General features: G+C 39.9%; 1 protein-coding gene and 1 long non-coding RNA gene across 9 annotated transcripts in view; both read left to right on the forward strand.

Annotated features, from left to right (window-relative positions):
• The window catches only part of LOC127056823 (uncharacterized), a 42,012-nt gene extending 39,117 nt beyond the window's left edge, over window positions 1-2,895 (forward strand). Inside the window, exon 4 of the long non-coding RNA XR_007775929.1 lies at window positions 2,382-2,895. This is a non-coding gene — a long non-coding RNA (uncharacterized LOC127056823). The remainder of the gene's footprint in view (window positions 1-2,381) is intronic.
• The window catches only part of DIAPH2 (diaphanous related formin 2), an 879,031-nt gene that overhangs the window by 601,457 nt on the left and 258,349 nt on the right, over window positions 1-19,225 (forward strand). The window lies entirely within an intron of this gene.

The following is a 19,225-nucleotide window of genomic DNA, read 5'->3' on the forward strand; positions in this document are numbered from 1 at the left end:
AGCAGGAGAAAAAAAAAACTTTTGAACTGATAATCAAGATGACCCCTAGAAGGTGTGAGGATACTTAACATGGGGAAGTAGATTCAATTAGTGTAATGGCCTAACTATTCCCAGTCTCTGTTCAGACCTAAGTTAAATGTAACTGATTTGCATATGAATTCAAATTCAGCAGTTTCTCTTTGGAATCTGTTTTTGAAGTTTTTTGTGGTAAAATTGCTACCTTCAAGTCTGTCACTGAGTGATTAGAGAGCATGAAGTGTTCTCCCACTGGTTTTTGAATTTTATGATTCCTGATATCACATTTATATCTATTTATTCTTTTGCATAGAGACTATCCAGTTTGGACAATGTATATGGCTGAGGGGCATTGCTGGCACATGATGGCATATATCACGTTGGTAGATGTGCAGGTGAATGAGCCCCTGATCATGTGGCCCATGTGATTAGGTACTATGATGGTGTCACTTGAATAGATATGTGGACAGAGTTGGCATCGGGCTTTGTTACAAGGATAGGTTCCTGGGTTAATGTTTATGCTGTATGGTGTGCGGTTGCTGGTGAGTATTTGCTTCAGGTTGGGGAGCTGTCTGTAAGCAAGGACTGTGAGAGTCTCCCAAGGTCTGTGAGAGTGAGGGATCATATTTCAGAATAAGTTATAGACCTTTGATGATGCACTGGAGAGGTTTTAGTTGGGGGCTGCAGGTGATGGCTAGTGACGTTCTGTTAATTTCTGTGTTGGGCCTTCCTGTAGTAGGTGACTTCTGGATACTCTTCTGGCTCTGTCAATCTGTTTTTTTCCACTTCAGCAGATGGATATTGTAGTTTTAAGAATGATGGATAGAGATCTTGTAGGTGTTCGTCTCTGTCTCAGGGATCGGAGCAAATGCGGTTGTATCTTAGAGCTTGGCTGTAGACAATGGATCATGTGGTGTGTCCTGGATGGAAGCTGGAGGCATGTAGGTAAGTGTAGCAGTCAGTAGGTTTCTGATGTAGGGTGGTGTTTATGTGACCATCGCTTATTAGCACAGTAGCGTCTAGTAAATGGACCACTTGTGTGGCTTGTTCCAGGCTGAGGCTGATGATGGGATGGAAATTGTTAAAATCATGGTGGAATTATTTGAAGGCTTCTTTTCCATAGATCCAGATGATGAAGAGGTCGTCAATGTAGCGCAAGTAGAGTAGGGGCATTAGGGAACGAGAGTTAAGGAATCGTTCTAAGTCAGCCATACTGTGGTGCCATGTGGGTACCCATAGCAGTGCCACTGACTTGAAGGTATATATTGTCCCCAAAAGTGAAATAGTTGTGGGTGAGGACAAAGTCACAAAGTTCAGCCACCAGGTTTGCCCGTGATATTATTGGGGATACTATTCCTGATGGCTTGTAGTCCATCTTTGTGTGGAATGTTGGTGTAGTCTACATCCATAGTGGCCAGGATGTTGTTTTCTGGAAGATCACCGATGGACTGTAGTTTCCTCAGGAAGTCAGTGGTGTCTCGAAGATAGATGGGAGTGCTGGTTGCGTAGGGCCTGAGGAGAGAGTCCACATAACCAGACAATCCTGCTGTTAGGGTGCCAATGCTTGAGATGATGGGGCGTCCAGAATTTCCAGGTTTATGGATCTTGGGTAGCACATAGAATACCCCTGGTTGAGGTTCTAGGCATGTGTCTGTACAGATTTGTTCCTGTGCTTTTTCAGGGAGTTTCTTGAGCAGATGGTGTAGTTTCTTTTGGTAAACCTCAGTGGGATCAGAGGATAATAGCCTGTAGAATATGGAGTTAGGGAGCTGCCTAGTAGCCTCTTGTTCATATTCCAACTTATTCATGATGACGACAGCACAACCTTTGTCAGCCCTTTTGATTATGATGTCAGAGTTTTTCCTGAGGCTGTTGATAGCATTGTGTTCAGCACGGCTGAGGTTATGGGGCAAGTTACGCTGCTTTTCCACATTTTCAGCCCGTGCATGTTGACGGAAGCAATCTGTGCAGAAGTCCAGTCTGTTGTTTCAACCTTCAGAAGGGGTCCTGACTTTTTCTTGGTTTTTGGAGTTAAGGTGGTATAAAGATAAATTATGGAGGTGGTGTAGTCTGATGCCTGTACACTGACCTGGGGTTGGGAAATCATCTGCATGGATATGCACATGCATTAAAATGGCCAGATGAAGTATTTTGTTTATTTCTACTTTCTGCTTTTTCCTTTTCTGTTACCCCATGGCTGTCAACCACACCATGCTCTTACAAAGTTGTTTTCATAACTAGGTACAGAACAGAATGGCTACTACCTTAAGCCACACTCTTACAGATTTGTTTCTGAATGGATAGTCAAAAGAATGTCTACAATTGTTTAAAAACATAAACTAAAACTCACCTGTTATTCACTGTAGGCTGTGGAGTGGCATCTTCATTTGCTGGCCCAGCTGCTGGTGGGAAGGGCATGTGTGGGTGAGTAGAAGGTGGAGTTGGAAGGGAATGTGCAGGGACAAATGTCATGTTGAATGTAAAGTAGATCAGAAAGTACATTGGGGGTATGGAATATGGATTTGGGTGCGTGTATGTTGGAACACAGGAATCTGGGAGAAGCAACAGTTGGTGTATAGAGGAGGAGCGACCACAAACTGGCAGAGTATGGCAAGGAAATGTAGGTATTGCCAGAAAATGTTGGTGGTGCATGCAGAGGAGTATGGAATTGGCAGGGAGGGGAATACAGGGTTTAGTAGGGAGATAGAGGTGGTCTATAGGGAGAGGAGTCTAGCAATTAGCAAGGAGGCAGATATGGGGATCAGGGAAGGAAAGTATGGGGGAAGACAGGAAAACAAGTGTGAGGTATGCATTGGGGAGAGAATGTATAGGGAAAAGACAGAGAGATGCGTGTGGGGCATGCAGGGATGAATGGTAAGGGGGAAGGCAGTCATATATCTAGGCTGAATTTTAATATCTCCTACTTATGCAATATTGTAGGGCTTACTTTTCAGTGAAGATAAGAATTTTTGTGTTAATCCTATTAATATGTCTGCCCCAAGAACCACATTGATGTAATGTTCAATGGAATTATATTTGTTCTCTATACATTTAATTACTGTGCATTTAATTACTACATGTTTAATAAACTGCACAGACATGTACATCCAACAATACCTTCCCAATAAGCGAACAAAATAAGAGGTCAAAGTGAAGAGTGGGTGAGTGGTATAGTTTTGGTTTGGTGGTTTATTTTGTTTGTTTGTTTGTTTGGTGAGACTATGCAGATACACCACATGAGGGAGCCCCTTTCTATTTGGTAATGCAGACTGCATCTAGAAAAATGTTTCATTTCTGGTATTTCTGTACAAGAAAAATACAGACAAATTTAAATACATTTATATAAGAAAAAGAAAAAGTAATATTTAAAAGCTGGAGAAAGTAACTTATGAGTGAAGAGCAAAAGCTAACTATGTATATTTTGGCCAAATAATTATGAACCGGCTATAATATGTTTGTGGGAAATGGTGGAAAAAAATGGTTAGTTTTCCAAAGAGAGAGGTATACCTAGGAATACATTAAATTTAACAGGGGAGAAATAGCAGGCTAAATAGAAGAAAAGCCTTCCTAACACTGAGTACTGTTGGAATGTGGAATAGTTTCCAAAGGGAAATATTGAAAGCTCCATTGTTAAACTCACCTAAAGCTACATTGTCCAGATCACTTGATTATATTGTAAGGAGGGATCCTGCTCTGGTCGAGAAAGAGACTAGATGATGCACTAGTTTCTTCTTCTCCAATTGTTGTCATTTTTTAAAACATTAAATATATAAAATTAAAGAAAAAAGGTGCTCAATAAATTCCTAGGATACCGGCTGTATGGACCTGTCCTGCTAAAAGTTAGTGCATTTTACAGGGCCTGAAATGGGTTTTACGGGTTGCTGAATCCATTGCCAGGGAGTTAATACTAGAAGCAGGTGAAAAAACTGCAGCAAAGAAAGAAACAACTTCATCATTCACCGCAGTTGTAAAATTATCCCTGGCAAAATGTTTCATATGTTGACAACTTTGGATTCAGGGATTAAACACAAGCTTTGCTTTTGTTTCTTTTGTATGCATTTTAAGAAATGATTAGGGAATCTAGGAGGTCTAGTGCCATGTCCTTTCTGTAACTACGCTTGTCCTGTCTCTTCTTATTGCCTAAACCAGGGGTCGGCAACCCTTCAGAAGTGATGTGCTGAGTCTTCATTTGTTCACTCTAATTTAAGGTTTTGCATGCCAGTAATACATTTTACTGTTTTTGGGAGGTCTCTTTCTATAAGTCTATAATATATAACTAAACTATTGTTGTATGTAAAGTAAATAAGGTTTTTAAAATGTTTAAGAAGCTTCATTTAAAATTAAATTAAAATGCAGAGCCTTCCGGACTGGTGGCCAGGACCCGAGTGCCACTGAAAATCAGCTTGCGTGCCGCCTTTGGCACACATGCCATTGGTTGCCTACCCCTGGCCTAAACAATACAAAGCTGACAAACTGTAACATTTCTCATTCTTGCAATCAGCTCCCTTTGATTTAATTAAGAGTCTGCATAGATAACACTATACAGTGTGGATTTTACTTTTTAAGTAGTTTGACAAGGAGATTGCAACAAACAAGGCAATTGGAAGCCTGCTAGGGTCCCAGGGGCTTCATAAATATGCAATGTGCTTCTCTTTATATCCCCTGCCCCCTAAAGAAGAGAGATGCTGAATAAAATTAAAACAACAAGAACTTTGGAGTTACTACTAATTTAAAATGAGCACTGGCCACTTTAAAGGTGTATCTAGATTTGAAGTCAAACAACTAAAATTCATGAATGATATATTCATTTCATCATAATTTATTGCTTCTTTTTACTGTTGTACCTTTAAACTAAATATCCTTAGGTAGAACTAGTTTTCCTCTTGGATTATCCTTTCACATTTAACAGCTTTAATGAGTTTTATGTTCTGTTCTAATATGCTGATAAAGCATTCTTATGTTAAAATATAGTTTTGATGAGAATAAATGTTAATGTAATGTTACATTCAGATATTTGTTGTGTCTCCCTGCACTCATGTACTCATAACTTTATCAAAAATCCTTTTTTGGGTTGAAACGTCACTTGTTCTTCCTTTCAGGGTGGAATTGTTTTATTATTATTTTTATTTATTTATTTTTAAGATTTTAGGAAAATACCTGCATTGCTTTGAGTTCTGAGACAGTTGGATACATTACTTTCAGCTTAATTTAAAAAAAGAAAATAATTATTTTTAGTCCCGATATATCAAAAAGGATAATAATTAAATTAATCTGCAAACTAATCATTTGGCTCATGCTCCATGAAGAAATGTGCTAAATTTGGAGGGTAAAAAGCGAGTGATAATGTAAGTGACTCTCAAACTGCTTCATTGCATGTTTATTCATGGCCTCTAGGCAGGGCTGGCCGCACCATAAGGGGAACTGAGGCAGCCGCCTCAGGTACCAGACACTGGGGAGGTGCCACTAGGACCCAGAGTGTAGAAAATTGTGTCTGCTGCTGGTGTATGTGTATTCTCTCTGCCCTAGATGCACAGAGATGGTGGAGTGCTGTGCTGGAGGAAGGAGGCACAAGAGACATAACAGGCAGGCAGGAGAAAACGTGAGAGGGAATAACAGAAAACAGCAGGAGCTGCAGGGAGAGAGAGGAGAAAGAGCCTCTTGAGTACCTCTCTAGCACCCCCAGGAGCCTGGACAGATTAACACCAGCTTCTCAGGGAGCTGCCTGTTTCCTTCTGTTTCCCTGAACCCACTTAAGGAGAACAGGCAGTCAACTGAAGTAGTAGGCAGGGCCGTCCTTAGTCATAGGCAGAATAGGCAGCCGCCTAGGGCACCACTAGGTCTGGGGGCACCGCTCTGCTGGGAGCCCAGACTGATGGGAAGCAGTGGAGCATGTAAGAGCAGGGCTGCTGGGTCCTAGAGAGAGCCGAATGCAGCACAATCTGAGGGAGGAGATTGGCTGCTGGGGTCTCGGGGAAGGAAACTCACCTGTAGGGTGACCAGATGTCCCACTTTTGTAGGGACAGTCCCAATTTTGGGGTCTTTTTCTTATACAGGCTTCTATTTCTCCCCCATCCTGATTTTTCAACTTGCTGTCTGGTCACCTTAGGTGGGGGTAATTGGTACCTATATAAGACAAAGCCCCAAATATCGTGACTGGCCCTGTAAAATCAGGACATCTGGATCTGGTCACCCTAGCTGGGGATCATGTCTCTCCCTGGGGCTGGCAGCGATCCTTCTCATCCAGGGGGAGCTGCACAGGACAGGATGAGCTGCTTTGGCTCCATGGGTGCCCCATCCCTGAGATCAGATGCTGTACTAACTTCACCATGGTCTGTTGGGCTGGCAGTGGTGCCCATTGGCGTGTAATCGGACCTGAGGGTTTTCTGCTGCTGTTGCCACTCTGCATCCCAAGAGGTGGATTTTGGGGTCCTGCAGTTTTCCACCTATCTCCTCCTTTACTGCTGCTGTTGGACCAGCAGGCTGGGGGTGAGCCAAGCATGAAAGCAGTGCTGTGTTGCCATTTAGATTGTCATTTAACAAATTTGTTCGCCAAAAATGCTTGCTAACAATCCTGAATTCAATTTCAAAATTTTTTTAAAATCAATATCTTAGCCAAAAACAGAAAATTAAGTTGTTGACAATTATTTGTGACAAGTTTGGTATGGGGAAGGGAGTGGGCTAGTTTTCATCAGAGAAACAAAAAATGTTCACAGACTTTCCTAAAGCCCTGTTACTGCTAAATAGAGCCCTCCAACAACTGCTGCCTCATTGCCACCCAGGGTCCCGGCCGCCGGCCCCACTCAGCACCCACTGCTGGCCTGGGGATCCCCAAGGAACCCCAGGCTTGCAGCGGGCTGAGCAGGCCAGTGACTGATACCCCGACTGAGCCACTCAACCCACTGTTTGCCTAGGGTTCCATTCACTCAGCTGATAGGTGGGCTGAGTGGAACTAAATTCAACAAAATAGGAAAACAAGAGCAACTAATGACAAAGTGCAAGAACCTAGAGCAGTGGTCCCCAACCTTTTTCATCTGGTGGGTGCCAGACGAAGGTCTGTGGCGGTGGATGAGCATCCACTGAAATGCTGCTGAAATTCGGCAGCATTTCAGCAGTGACGCCTCTGGATGACATAGCTTGTTGGCGGCAAGCGGTGTCATCCAGAGGTGTCGCCACCAAAATGCCACCCAATTTCGGTGGCATTTCCACGGATGTCCGTCCGCCAGCCAGTACGCAGGTGAACTGAGAGGCCCCCGCGGGCGCCATAGCACCCACAGGCACCATGTTGGGGATCCCTGACCTAGAGAGCCTCCTGAAGCATGGCAGTCATTTTGATTTAAATGGACTTGAACTGTATGAAGAATTGAGTACACTGTCATCAATATTGCTACATGCAAAATTGATGATGGACGTTGTACAGTTTATTCATACCAGCAAACTTGTTGACATATATCCTAATGTGTACATTGCCACTCGTATTCTACTGACAATTCCTGTAACAGTAGCATCAGGAGAACGGAGTTTCTCAAAACTAAAGCTCATTAAAAACTATCTCTGCTCTACAAGGAGTCAGGAACACTTGACTGGTCTTGCTGGTCTTGCTAGTCTTGCAATCAAACAAGACATCACTTTGTCTTTGTCATACGATGACATTATTACTGATTTTGCAGCCAAAAAACGCCAGAAAGATTGCTTTTAAATAAAAATAAATCCTTGTTTCGATACCTCTTCATATAAATTTCCAATAAAATGTTGACAAATTTTTAAAAAATTATATTATTTGCATCATTCTGTCAAATCAGAATTTTTTCTATAGTGCTGCTTTTTTTAGTGCTAGTCCATCAGCATTACAGTGTGCTTCGTTAAGTTAAACCGGTTTTAATAACATGCATGGGGCAAGTTTTCCATTAATGTAAGCTTATGTTTGTGTTCCTAAGAGCAAGACAGGCACAGGGGCACCAGTGTAATAATCCCACCAGTTTAATAATCCGCTGGTAGTAGGAGCCAGTTAGGCCCTTAAGACGCTGATATCTTTCGTCACTCAGGCCCTGCTACCAGCCTGCTTATTTGTCCCCTTCAGTTGAGTGTTGAGAGCCACTATAGCTGGCACAGAACAGCAGTTATGAGCGAAGGAAGAAAACACTCCTCTTGGGCAGCATTCAGAAAAAGAAAGAAAGGAAAAGGAAGCTTTTCTATCTAAGTAGGAAGGAGCTCTCCTGAGATACATAGACACAAATGACAGGTTTCAGAGTAGCAGCCATGTTAGTCTGTATCTGCTAAAAGAACAAGAGTACTTGTGGCACCTTAGAGACTAACAAATTTATCTGAGCATAAGCTTTCTTGGGCTGATTCAAAACTACTGATTTGAAGCTACTGCTATGGGTACCCACATGGGCCCTCAGTATGCCAACATTTTTATGGCTGACTTAGAACAACGCTTCCTCAGCTCTCATCCCCTCACACGCCTGCACTACTTGCACTACATTGATAACATTTTCATCATCTGGACCCATGGAAAAGAAGCCTTTGAGGAATTCCGCCATGATTTCAACAATTTCCAGCCCACCATCAACCTCAGCCTGGACCAATCCACACAAGAGATCCGCTTTCTGGATACTACAGTGCTAATAAGCAATGGTCACATGAACACCACCCCATACCGGAAACCTACTGACACTATACTTAACCTATATGCCTTCAGCTTTCATCCAGACCACACCACACACCATTGTCTACAGCCAAGCTCTAAGATACAACTGCATTTGCTCCGACCTCTCAGACAGAGACAAATGCCTACAAGATCTCTATCAAGCGTTCTTATAACTATAATACCCACCTCCTGAAGTGAAGAAACAGATTGACAAAGCCAGAAGAGTACCCAGAAGTCACCTACTACAGGACAGGCCCAACAAAGAAATTAACAGAATGCCACTAGCCGTCATCTTCAGCCCTCAACTAAAACCTCTCCAGCGCATCATCAAGGATCTACAACCTATCCTAAAGGATGATCCATCACTCTCACAGAACTTGGGAGACAGGCCAGTCCTTGCTTACAGAGAAGCCCTCAACCTGAAGCAAATACTCACCAGCAACCACAGAAACACTAACCCAGGAACCTATCCTTGTAACAAAGCCTATTGCCAACTCTGTCCACATATCTATTCAGGGGACACCATCATAGGACCTAATCATATCAGCCACACTGTCAGAGGCTCGTTCACCTGCACATCTACCAATGTGATATATGCCATCATGTGCCAGAAATGTCCCTCTGCCATGTACATTGGCCAAACCAGACAGTCTCTGTGTGAAAGAATAAATGGATGCAAATCAGACATCAAGAATTATAACATTCAAACACCAGTCAGAGAACATTTCAGTCTCCCTGGTCACTCAATTACAGATCTAAAAGTCACAATATTACAACAAATAAACTTCAAAAACAGACTCCAATGAGAGACTGCTGAATTGGAATTAATTTGCAAAATGGACACCATTAATTTAGGATTGAATAAAGACTGGGAGTGGATGGGTCATTACACAATGTAAAACTATTTCCTCATGTTTATCTCCCCTCCCCCAGTTCTTCACACCTTCTTGTGAACTGAAGCAAATAGACCATTTTGATTACCACTACAAAGTTTTTTTCCCTCTCCTGCTGGTAATAGCTCACCTTAACTGATCACTCTTGTTAGTGTGTATATGGTAACACCCATTGTTTCATGCTCTGTGCGTGTGTGTGCGTATCTTCTTACTGTATTTTCCACTGCATGCATCCGATGAAGTGGGTTGTAGCCCACAAAAACTTACGCTCAAATAAACGTGTTGGTCTCTAAAGTGCCACGAGTACTCCTGTTCTTTTTATAGACATAAATGTTCACGGTGAGCCTTCTGGCCCCAGTGAGAATGTGAGTGGTGGGAAGATGCCTGATCTTCCAGTTAGTCAGAGTGCAGGTGACCTAGCAGCTACTGTAGCATCCATATCTCCATCTCACATGAATGTAACCATGCACATTCCTGTAGATCAGAGAAGACTGTAGTGGAGCCACAAGAAACAGCTGCTGCTAAGTTTAGTTCCTCATGTCTAGGTGATTCAGGACTGTGGACCCACTTGAGCAGTAGCCTGAAAGACTTCCTTTTACTGCATGGGCCACAGCAAGTGAAAAACGTCATGTTCCCCAAAGAAAATGAAAATAGAAGTTTCCATCCAACACATTACTGGTGTGAAATCCCCAATGGTGACAAAGTGGAGAGGCCATGGCTAATGTATTAAAAAAACCAGAATGCTGCATACTGTTTTTGTTGCAAACGCTTCCAGTCTAATGTCCCAGCCACATTGCGTTCTACAGGAACAAAGGACTGGAAGAATCTAGCTAGAAATCTGGCATGCCATGAGAAGGCAACAAATCACCAGAGAGCATTCCATAGATGGAAAGAGCTTGAGATGAGACTAAGGTTAAAGACCACCATAGATGATCAGCATCAAAAGAAGATTGCATCAGAGTCTCTTTACTGGCAAAATGTTCTGTAAAGGTTCATTGTCATTGTGAGAATTCTTGCTACCCAAACCCTAGCATTGCGTGGCACTTCAGATCAGCTGTATGTGCCAAACCATGGAAACTTCCTTAAGATTGTGGAGCTGATGGCTGAGTTTGATGCTGTACTCCAGAAGCATCTAAGACGAGTCACTACCCAAGAAATGTACACACACCACTACCTTGGAAAAATAATTCAAAATGAGATCATACAGTTACTGGCAACAAAAGCCAAACAGTAGATTGTGGCAGATCTGAAGTCAGCATGATATTACTCTGTTATTCTGGACTGCACACCTGACATCAGCCATATGGAACAAATGACTTTAATGGTGCGTTTTGTAACAACAACAGAACCTAGTGAAAATGTCTCGCAATGATGACTATCAGAGGGCATTTTCTATCATTTATTGACATTGATGATACTACAGGAGCTGGTATGACAAACATGCTTCTTAAAAAGCTGAAAGATACGGGAATTGCGAAAGCTGACATGAGAGGTCAGGGCTACGATAAAGCTGCCAACATGAGAGGAAAGAACAGAGGAGCAGAGACACTGATCTGAGAGTTAATCCCTCGAGCTTTTTTTCTACCATGCAGTTCTCATTCTTTGAACTTGGTGGTCAGTGATGCAGAGTCAGCTTCTAGTGAGGCTGCAGAATTTTTTAATGTAATTCAAAGCATTTGTGTATTTTTTCTCTGCATCAACTCATTGATGGCAAATTTTGAAGCAACGTCTGGGAGCGTCCTCTCTGACACTGAAACTACTGAGTGCCACACAATGGGAAAGTCAAGTGGAGGCGATAAAGCCTATCAGATACGAAATTGGGAAGATAGATGATGCCATAGTTGCCATTATGGAGGATAATGTTTGTGGGAGAACAGTGGCAGAGGGAAATAGAATCACCAGAAACATACATAACTTCAGATTTCTGTGTGGCTTAATGTTGTGGCATGACATATTGGTTGAAATATATGTTCTAATCGAGACTCTAAGGTGTTAACCTATATATATGTGGAGCAATGGAACAACTGGACAAAGCAAAGTCATACCTATAGTCTTACCGGTCAGATGAGGGATTTCAAAACTTTGAGGAGTGCACAGAAGTTGGCAGAGGAACTTCACACTGAAGCTATTTTCCCACCCATTCGAGAATACGGGAGTCACAGAAGAAGACATTTTGATTGTAAGAGACCCCAAACAACACTTTAAAGTTGTATTCTTTAACCACGTGCTAGACTGTGCAATACAATCAGTTGAAGAACGTTTCATGCAGCTCAAGGAACACAGCAGTATATTTGGGATGTTGTATGATATTCCAAAACTCCCCACTATCCCTGAAGAAGACCTACACCAACAATGCAGGGCACTAGAGACAGTGTTGACACATGATGACATGCGCGATATTGATGCGAGTGATTTAGGTGATGAACTGAAAGCCCTTTCAAGATACATTTCAGCAGGATCAACTCCAAAGGATATTCTGGAATATATGTGCACAAATAAGATGACCACCCTCTTTCCAAATGCTTTTGTTGCTCTGTGCATACTTCTAACACTTCCTGTAACAGTGGCCAGTGGAGAACGTAGCTTCTCCAAGCCAAAGTTAATAAAAACACTTCTATGCTCCACAGTGACACAGGAGAGGCTAGTCGGCCTTACAACCATCTCAATAAAGCATGAGCTGGCCCAGACTGTGGACCTTCAGGAAGCAGTTCAAATCTTTGCAGCCAAGAAGGCACGGAAAGCATCACTTTGATTATTCAAACAGATAAAAATGCCAGTGTTTACTGTTCAAACAAGAAAAGTTTCATTTGCTTTTCAGGCGTTTTAAAGTTAAGTGTTACTTAAAATTTTTGAACAAGGCATTTTAAGTTGTTAGTTCTCTTTTATTGGGGTAGGTAGTATTGCAGTACCATGAGAGGAATAGAACAGGAAGAAGGCAGAATTGAGACCTTTCAAAGTTTTCGCCCAAGCGAGTGGGTGTAGGGGTGTCATTTGAGCTCCCCGCCTCAGATGCCAAAATGTTATGGGCTGGCCCTGCAGCTAGGATTTTAGTAGAGTCTTATGAAAACTATATATATTGTTTGTCTGGTGTGACCAGGCACTGGGCTATTAATGGAACAGTTTGCACAAAGGAGATTGTGGAAACAATTGTTGAGTGGGTAAGGTGATAGCATGGAATTTGGGATATGTTCCCAGCTCTACCTGTAGGTTTCCTGTGTGACCTTGGGAAAGTCACTCTCTTCATGCTTCAGTTTTCCATCTCTAAAGTGGTATCCGTATCTCACAAGGTGATTGTTAGGTGCTCTGATATTATGCTGGTGGGGGCATGTAAGTATTTAAGATAGTGTAATAAGTTTCTAGCTGAAATATGTACTAAACCTGTTTAATTAAACTCCAGTAACAAACAGGGTAGGAGAAAATAATGTTGTTGTTTTTCTTGTTGTTTTCTTCTTATGGGAAGGTAGAATTGTTGTAAGGTAAATTGATTGGCTGCTCTACTATTAAAGGTGAACTGTAAAGAGAAAAACTTGTTCTTTTACCACTCCTCTAATGTGTAAAAGTATTCTGAATTCTTTCCTCACAACTCCACTCCTGATTTTTGGTGGTGATATTTTGTTTGTTTGTTTGTTTTCTCTTTTGTTTTTTTAGCATTATCCATTACAAATAGAGGAAACTCAGAATCTTTTGTTTTTAGTTTCATTACTCTTTCAAGCACTAAAATGGGAGCGTGACAGAGGAGACTAAAGGTGGGAATTTCACTCCTTTTATTCCCAGTGAGGTGAAAACTCCAAAAACTAATAGGTACAATTTCATTTATTAACCAAATTATTGGTCTGTTATTAACGAAAGACAGTTTTCTTTTATTTTATCATTTTTAAAAAATGCATTAAATGCAGCGAGGAAGGGATGGTCTTGTGTTTAAGGCACTGGACGTGGACATACGAGATGTGAATTCAGATCCTGACTCTGCTACAGCCTTTCTCTGCCTCTGTGTAACGTCCTGATCCTTATACACATCCTTAGCCATAAGTGCATGCATAAGTGGTTGCAGGATGGGGCCTAAATTTGAGAGAATTTTTCATTTCTCTGACCTTTTGTCTGTCCAGTCTATTTAGATTGTAAATTCTGGGGCAGGGGCAGCCTTTCAGCTATTGTGTAGAACAATAGTTTCCTAATCTGGGAAAATATCTATTCTGTCTAATAAAATGTTAAGATTACAGTCTTAAGTACTAAAAGGCAGGAATGGAAAAAAGTTATTAGTCACACTGTGTAGTATGGTATGCATTTAACACTGCAATTAGTAGACAGAATATTGTTTAGGCACAATGTGGCCAAGCTGATGTGACTATTGGAATTTTAACATTTTCATACTCTAACTCTTGTGCATTTGAATCTGTGGGCACTGAATTATGGTAGTTGTTTGCATTAAATATATTTGTTAGTTTCTATATGAATTCTCTTTATATACTACGTGTGATCTCCTGACCGAGGCGTTCATTTTTCATACTTGGTTTCAGATTGCTGAACCTTGAAATCTTTTATATACTTCAAAAACTAATTCTAGAACTTGAAGAATGGAGAAGAATAAGGGACTTACTAATGCTGCTTTTAAAAGAACCTTGGAAAGGGATTAGAAGTGACCTCCTCCCCTCTCCCCCCTGAAAAATATTTCTCTAGTGGAAGTGTCTATCGTACTGATTCAGCTTGTTAAAGTAGGATTCACCTGACAACTCAGATAAACCCCAGCTAATTAAATCCAAGCGCAGCACGGAGACTGCATGATCAAAAGGGAAGCTAAAATGGTTGCAATTTATATGAAAGATTTAGGGCAAACAAAGTTGTTAATGTTATAAGCTACATTGTGTCACTATACATTTCCAAGCTAATGTAACTTGTCCAGCAGTGGTAACCTTATAACAGTGTCATTCCGTTTGGTGTCAGCCTCCTACTTTTTATTGTTCATAGCACATCCTGTAACAGTGCCTTAGTTATTTGAAATGATCATGTTTAATTAATATGAAACTAATATGCAAAATGAGTTTTACAAAACTATAACATAAATATTTGATTTCTTTGTAATACCTACATTTCAGTTGTTTTCTTTAACTTTTCTTTGTTCATCTAAACAGGTTTTACCTAATTATTCTCCAGGGAAGGTACTCTAGAAATCCATCACTCTTACAATATTTTCTCTTTGATGTATTCTTAACTGTCATGTCTATTGTGTTTCTTCAAGTTTGTGTATCAGTAGTGATGACCATTAATTGTGGCCACCACTAAAAGCGAGTTTAATTTGAATTTCAAAACTATATAAAACCAGTTTGCTTTTTAGTATTGTGTCAAAGAATCTAAATTGAAGTAATTTTAAATTAGAATTATAATAAAACAGGTGTTCAATAAACCTTTGATTAAAATTCATAGGTAAAAATATTGGTAATTGTCTTCTGATGTTTAAACATTTGATTCCTGGTGAATTTGAAGGACCAGTGTAGACAGGCATGCAAGCAGAGCTTCTCCATTTTATGAGTATGTAAATGGTATAGGAAAATAATTTAAGATCAGCAATACAAGCAGCATTATGATATGTTGAAAAGGAAAGCTGCAAACATTCTTTACTTTTTTTACATCAAGCTGGCTTAATATGTATTTTTCTCCAAAGATTGTTTTTGAAATATACTTCCTATAATTAAGCAAACACGTCAAAGATTTTGACGTATTTTAAGATGTTAAGACTAACACATGCACATTTTCTAAACATGAAGTTCCTTTTCTGATATATTGAAGAGGATGGAAAATTTGAATAGCATCACAGAAAGGCACTTAAAGTTTCATTCAAATTGATTGTGGTGTGGTGTGTAAGTATTTAGAGACAGGAAGATGTCAAATACTTACACCATCAGGATTTAAAATGCCATAAGGATGGTACTATATGTAGTTTGAGTTACAAAGTAAATATATTATTTTCCTCAGGAATTTAAATATATTCCATACTTCTAGATTTATTATTATTTACTTTCTTATTATTACAATATGTTCAATTAAATCCCTTGGGAGCAGAATTTGCTTTATTCTTACACCTGTCAAAATTTAAGCAAATAAATTATTCTATGGAATCTATAAAGTATTTATGTTTGAATTCAGAAACATCTTCACGTTTGGAATGGATGGCAACGATATAGTACAAGATGAAAAATTATTCCAAAAATAAATTAAATCCAAGTTCTAAAATCGATCTTTATCCTCTGACTTCCCTGTGATAATAGCAAGAAGGTCATCAACCTTTTAAATTAAAATGTTTCATAATGATTCAAAGATGCATACTCCAGATACTGACGTTATATTTCATTGTTTAAACTGAACATGTTTAAACTCTTAATCCTCTTTTTCCATCTCTTTTCATTACCTGGGAGTGACATAAAGTATGTCTGGTATTTTATCTTGTCATCTTTTAATATTCATCATTGTGTCCTATCATGAACTGAGAATGCAGACAGAGACAACTTGGATATAGAACGAAATTTTGCTCATCTTTTAGACTCCAGGTCCTCTTGCTGCCTCAGGTGCCCTGATCACACACAGAGGGATCTTCTTCCCCTAGTCATCAGGCTAAAAGTTCTCTGACTAGTTTAAATCACTCCTCTTTTCATGGCCTTGAAAACATATACATGAGAGCATTGTACTGCAGGTCTGGAGAAAATTGAAGAACATTTGGGGAAGAGTGAAGAGCACTCCCAATATACTGTACCCTACACGGCTCTGATTACTTAGTTATCAGTTAGACTGTTCTAGTTCTATTCTTCTTCAAAACATATATGGCCCAAAGTGGGTGGAAATAATCACTACTCTTCTTAATGACTACTCTTCTTTAACTTTGTGAGCCTGGCATATCCACTGCTCTTTAAAAGTGTGGCACACTTTTCATTCCTGTGGGAACCATGAAACCCCTCAGACCAGCTTTACAACTACTATTGTTGATTTGTACTATCTGAGGAGCACACATGCTTATGATCACTTAAAAATTTTATAAAATTCCATTTTCTGTTAAAAAAAATGGAGCGTTGTATGTTTTATACTGGGCACTTGTAATAGAAAACAAATCTTCAGAATGGTCTGTTGAGATTTCTTCTTCAGATGGAGCAATTCAGAAGCCCTTATTTACCTGCCCCTGCCTAGAGACTCCATAAAGATATGAAGCGCTGAACTGCATTTCTTGATCAACAGAGATACAAGTCAGAAAGACAGCACCGGAATTATGCTGATATACAGTTCTATCACTTGGATAATAGACTGGTTTATATTTATATAGGGGAAAAGGGCCCAGCAAATTGTCTTCAGTAATTATTCTGTAATTTCCTTTGAAATTTGATCCCATTAAAGTGATTAATATCATTGAGTAGAGCCAGGAATATTGTGAATAGACACTGAAGGTTTCCCAAACAGCTCTCCCAGTATGTATTACGATGAAAAGAATTCTGCTTTTCTCCTGCTGCCGCTGCAAATCAGACAAGATTTGCCTTCATTAGAAAATTAAGTTTTGTTTGAATACATCATTCAGATTTTGTGTTAAAAATGGCTTTTCAGTTTGGGAAGATAGGGACGCTATTTTTAGTGAAGAAACTTATTTTAATAATTCAAAACTATTCATGCATTGGAACCATTAACTTTTTAGCAATGTTACTTTGTCCTGAATTGTGGACATATATAGTTGGTTGCAGTGGGAATTGTGGCAACACACTCGTTCTTTCCTAGTGTACTGTACTTCTGTTCTGCAGCTGTTCTAATGCCCTGGTTTTGCTTTATGCATACTTGGAGGAAAAAAACTCCAACTAAGTCAAAATACAGCATATATGCATTCAAAATTCCAAATGTTTGGAGTTTATTAATGTTATCTTTCAGCCTGCGTTTGGTAAGTAGTTGGACTATATACTGAGTTCAAAAGGTTAATAAGTCATCCATTTAAAAGATGGACCGTTTATTTAAGAAGAGAATAATAAGAAACATTGCTTGTCCATTTTAGGTTCAAACAGAATACAATTCAAAGTAAACGGTACAAACCAGGGCTTACTTCAGCCTTCATGGACATGTAACTGTTTTCATTGGTATTATATTAGGGATGAATCAAGCCCAAAATATGCAAGTAGAACATCCTCTGGTTACTCTCTAGCTCCTGCCCACTTTCCTCTTTATTATTCCCTTTTGTTCTTCATTTCTTAGCCCTGATGATGTCAGATACCAGCTCCAGTGCCAGTGAGGCTCATTTGCTAATCCACCCATCCTTGTTCACAGAATGCAATGTTTACTATATGGTGAGGGTTTTAATCCCCTCCCTGCCAAAATTTCTATATGGTTTCTGTAGCCCATCACAATTACTTGCAAACAAAGAACCGGGGTTTTGTTTGTGATTATTTGCAGAAAATTTTTGCACAATTAGATGTTTTCTGCCTAATTGTATCTTGGTTTTCCCTTCGCTGTTGCATTTAAAAGTCAGTATTGTCCCTTCAAGCTTAGCTAAATATTTTTTCCATACACTCAAATTTCAATTCTCTCAAAATATTGGCAGTAATTTACAATGTGTATTGATCTATTCTGCTGTAGGACTGAATGGTTTAAGATTCATGGGCCCTTTTGTCTACAGGATGTCTCACTGGTTCATATTTGACCCAAATTGAGGGCTGCCAAAAGTCCTTACCAGCTGATAGGAGGTTGTTCGCTTGCGTGAAATGAATCTTTGGTTTTACTCTTGTTCATAGCAGGCAGATGTCCAATTCACTGTAACCATCCCTCCTCAATAGGCACTAATTACCTCCTTTAACAACAATGTCAGAGGCACTAATCTTTAATGGGGCATGGGGATTGCACTCTCTTCTTGCCCGGGGTTAAAGTACATTTGAGGCATTATGGGAAAGTTCACACTGTTCCCGCCTATACTCCATCTGTTTGTTGTTTGTCTTAATTGAAGGCTTCGCCACACACACACACACACACACACACACACACACACACACACACACACACACACACACACACACACACACACACACAATTGTTTGGTCATGTAAAGAAAGATTAAACTTTAAGCAGCTCTCTTTTGAACCCCTTTCTCCAAGCAGCTTTGCATAAATGGCACAATCATGGAGTAAAGTACAACTTTCTCACTAGTGTACTCAGGTACTGAGTAAGATAACACCTCTGACTCTTGAAATTTTCCAGGGTATGTATGAATAGAGAACTGATTGTTGTTGATCAACAGAGATGATGTGATTTGATGATGTAGAATCTTTCTCATGAAAATAATACTTTGTGGTAACCAGTTAAAAGTAGGCAGATTCTGGATATATAAACATCCGTCCCATTGGAGTAAATTGCTTTGCAAAAATGCTAAGATTTCAGTGGGCATTACCACAATTTAAGATGGCCAGTCTAACTGGGGAGGGAACAGATAAATGAAAGATGAAAAACTCAACTGTAATTATGAGAATTCCTGGAAACAGAATATAAAGTGACTCCCATGCAAGTTTCTTAGAATGGTGTATCTCTTTTGAAAAAGATATCCAGAGAAAACAGTTATCCCAGATTTGTGGACTTAAAATACAGCATCAGAAAATCCCGTAAGGGAGAATACTTACTGTTTGCATCTTCAAAATGCTGCTCATTTCACAAAATTGGGTTT

Source organism: Gopherus flavomarginatus, chromosome 8 (genome assembly GCF_025201925.1).
Source record: "Gopherus flavomarginatus isolate rGopFla2 chromosome 8, rGopFla2.mat.asm, whole genome shotgun sequence".
Lineage (NCBI taxonomy): Eukaryota > Metazoa > Chordata > Testudines > Testudinidae > Gopherus > Gopherus flavomarginatus.